At 33.7% G+C, this 4,331-nt stretch overlaps 1 pseudogene; it reads right to left on the bottom strand.

The window, feature by feature from the left end:
• Positions 1-895: 895 nt before the first annotated feature.
• On the bottom strand, positions 896-3,769 carry LOC149549709 (DNA replication licensing factor MCM3 homolog 1-like; annotated as a pseudogene).
• Between the last annotated feature and the right edge of the window lie 562 nt (positions 3,770-4,331).

A 4,331-nucleotide genomic window follows, 5' to 3' on the forward strand; every position in this document is an offset into this window, starting at 1 on the left:
ATTCAATTGAAAAATCATGTTATGTTCTAGACAAATGAATGTCTTAGGCAAAACCCTTCCACATTTCTACCTCATTTCCAAAAATTTGGTCTAGCTAAGAAGCATTTCCAGCTCCCCTTCTAAATCCCAACCTCCTTGAGAGCCCACTTCCAACTCCTTGTACAATTTCCAACCTTATTATTGCATTTCAAGCTTGTGTATGAAATCCTAGTCTTTCTCCTCAACCATTTCTAGCTCCATCACTAGAATCCACCTAAGGAATAAGAGGAAAATTTAAAGTATACAGATTTGAAGTTAAAACAACAAATTTTGAGTTTATAGTTCAAGTTTTAAAAAGGGAAACATGAAATTTTCATGTTTCAACAAAGAGGTGAAGATTTTATAGGTAGAATGTGGAAGGTTTATATAAAGTTGTTTGCTCATTTCTAGCTCCAAGCTGAAATCAACCTTTGTAAGGAGCATTTCCAGCTCTCTCTTGGAATTTGAACCTTGATGGAAGCATTATATTTTAAGATAAAGTAACAAAGTCAAGTTGAAGTCCAATTCAAGATGAAGGCAGCATTAAGAGTGGTCTGAAGTATTGTTGGAAAGCAGCAATAAATTGTCAGATAAATCAACACCTATTTAATTTTCCATCTCATTAATGTGACTTCTGAAATGCCCACCAAAATTTTTTAAGCTTCAAAATAATGTGAGTATATGCATTCTCAACATAATCAATTTTAGCAGAGACGAAAAGCAATACTAATATTATGACCCATAAGCCTCAATCCAAATTTAACCTTGCAAGTTCCCAACCAGAATATAAAGAACACTAATAAATGAAAAGAACAAATTCAATCATTTCTAAGCATTTTTCAAATTTCAAGATGCCCTATAGTCCTAATTTCAAATTTCAAGACACCCTGCAAATTTCAATATTCTTGGTTGGAGTAAGTGAGCGATCATACTATACAAATGAGATTTTGAAGATCATATTTAGCATCAAATATGCCCAAAAAACACAACTTTTTGTTTTATCAAATTATAGGTAATACGCATTACCTAAAGGTAAATAGTACTAAAGCAAAGAAAGCCTATAATCCCAGAGCAGAGGTAAATACTATTGTGAAAGGCTTGGGAAGTTGAAAAAACTTATAGTTCCATAGATAGGATTTGCAGCAACAACCACACTACATTGTGCATTGAGAGGTGCTTGAACACCTACTTTAGCAATTGTTACTGTTTATTGCTCCATAACCTCATGTATAGACACATAGTCTTGATTGCTCATCTTGTCAAATTCATCAATGCAAACGACACCACGGTCTACTAAAACCATTGCTCCAGCTTCCAGCCTACATTCACCTGAATTAATTTAAACTAATTAGCCAAGAACAAACAAATATTTTCATAGAATCATCCAGTCTTTGACCAATGAAATAATGTCAAATTGGTCATCATCAAAGCATATGCCCATGACAAACTAGACCTCTTAACAGTAACAAATGTACAAATAATAGTCAAGCACCTACATAAAATATCTAAAAACTAATTACCTGTCTCTTGGTCAAAGGTGACAGCGGCTGTCAAACCAACACCCAAAGACCCTCATCCTATAGTTGATATTGCCAAGGGAGCAATATTCATGATGGCTCTCAGGAGTTTGGATTTGGCAATAGAGGGATCACCAACCATCATCATGTTTATATCCCTAAAATGAAATTGATAGAAATACATGAGCTCAACAACCATTAGAAAGAGAAGTATATCGAAAGTATGAAATTAAGGGTTTTACCCTCTCAAATGAGTTCCATTCTCCAGATTTTTCTTCAACACCCCCTAGAAGCTACAATACAATAGATTTCTTTATCCAAGTATGCCCATAGATTGAAGGTGCAAGTGACTCTACCAGTAGACTAAATGTATCCTACTTATTTCCTATTTTCTTGATGTTTTTTATGTCATCACTTGTAAAAATAGGGGTATTTATCTCTTTATTGAGATGAAACAAATTATTGGCAACAATAATAGTCCTGCATTGAATGAAATGCTAAATATGTCAAACACGCCTGAATTGGAAAAAGGTTCCAAACTAAAAAGGGGCTACCATAAATGAATTGTGCCACTTGTGATTGATTATTCAAAAGGCAAGGTACCTGAAGACACCATTGACACTACCTTTTCTTTTTCCAAGAATTTCCTTGTAAATTCCCACCACCGTTATATGAGCTCTAGGCTTGCAAGTGTCAACAAATCATCCTCTACAATAATATCTATTGATCTAGGTATCTGACTAGGAGCAAAGTTCTCAGGTACTTCCTACATAGATATTGTCTGATGGTCTCTATACTTGCACAAACCAAAATTAGTAACTAAGAGATTCCCTTGATCATCATGTCATAACATTAGCAAATTAACTTGCATTAATCCCTTAAAATTGTATGGCATCAATAGCTGCTACAAAAAAAATTACACTGTGAAAAAGTACTAGAAATATTATGGCTGAAATGTATGGAATACTTACTCATGTAGCATAAATAGACCCTGTGGATAGCCTAGTCATTGATGTTATATCTCAATATTCATGAGCTTGAAATTCTCTAGTGATAGGGAAACAATGGACACTTTTAACAACCTTCAGCCTTACTAAAGAACCTATTGGTCATAAAGAGGCAACTTCTATCACATAAATGCCCTGGAAGAACTTATCTTAGTCACAAAATTAAATAGGCATAAAACCTACAATCCTAAGACAAAAACAAAACTAAAAAATTGGCCTTGACAATTGAACCAAATGAGAATGTATCAAAAATCTAGTGATGTTTTTATGTTAAGAAATTAGTTAATCATACATTGTAGAATCCCTAGGGCAAGGTAAAATAATTTAAGACACCAAATCTTGTGCAAGCTAATTATCACACAACCTGATAGTAATTAGAATTTTTCTTCATCCAGTCACAAATTCAACAACATAAAATAGACAAAAGAAAAAGATGGAATCCAATGTTTTAAACATCCTTCTCATACCCTAGTATCTAGAACTCCAATCTTCTAACACATTTACAACTTACAAACAAGTGAACTCTATTTGTTCTTTTAACACCTTTTTTTACTATTCACTCAAAAGTATCAATTCTTTACATAACAATGTATATAGTCATAGCTGACAGATAAGGCTAATAAAGGGCATCTGATGTTCATCAAACTATAAAGCATTTTCAAACTAATTTAAATAGGGGGATCATGCCTATGGAAATATATACATACATTTAGTGACAATACCCTCAACACTAACCATGGTGCCAAGAAATGGAGAAAGGAGCTCCAGAGGAGTAAGCTTGTGAAAGCCAAAATGACCTTCAAAAACAACTTGATTTGTTGGCCTTCCTACAGATTCTTGGGATCCACATTTCTTGTCACCTCCCCCAGTGCATCAGATAAGGGCTAAATGTACTCATTGGGACTCCTTATCACCCTGTGAGCTAAATCATGGCTGAAATTCCTTAGATCAGCCATTTCTATAAGTAGGTGATGGTGACCTTGAGTGATCATGCCTCTAATCTTGTCCATGTACACACCTTGTCCCACCTGCAAAAATGTTGCCACAAACATGTTAAAGGCTATGCCATGCATTAATGGCTTCTACCATAGTACATTTGACTGGTAAATCTTTTAAAAGGCCGATGAGATGAAATGAGAGGAGAGAAAAGAATAAATTTACATCTTGGTCTAGAATGTCCATGAAAGTGCACTTGTGTGCCAAACTAGCTTCCTCATTGATATCCATCACTGGCAATGTAGCTTCCTAGAATGGGAAAATGAGGTGCTACAAACTATCGATCCAAACCCCACTTACAAACACCAAAATAGTATTGAACTGAAACAATATATACAAGATTAGTATTGTAGTTGTTCTACTACTTTAAAATTTTGACTACAATATATACAAGATTAATATTGTAGTTGTTCTACTATTTTTTTTAATTTTGACTACCTTATGTCTTTTGCATCTTGTTCTACTCATTGTAAAACAACAAATATATTTGCAGCTCTCTTGACAATCTACTGTCTTCTCATCTTATTCTCTTTGCATTTTTTCAATTAGAAACAATAGAGAAAATGTAATAAATAATAATTACATAAGCTTGTTGTATGCCCAAATTAAATGTAGCTTTTCTTCAAGAAAACACACAACTACAATGAGTTGAAATATTCTTTAGCATAGGCATTTCATCAAAAAATTAAAATCCTTAGCTAAGTTTCCTCATTTTGTTAAGTACAACTATCCATAAATCCAAAGGCACTTAAAACAACATGTGGATGGAAGATTCTATAAATATTTTGAAGTT

The sequence above is a fragment of the Cupressus sempervirens genome, chromosome 7 (assembly GCF_028749045.1).
Source record: "Cupressus sempervirens isolate cs-2001-9-10 chromosome 7, ASM2874904v1, whole genome shotgun sequence".
In the NCBI taxonomy this organism is placed as follows: domain Eukaryota; kingdom Viridiplantae; phylum Streptophyta; class Pinopsida; order Cupressales; family Cupressaceae; genus Cupressus; species Cupressus sempervirens.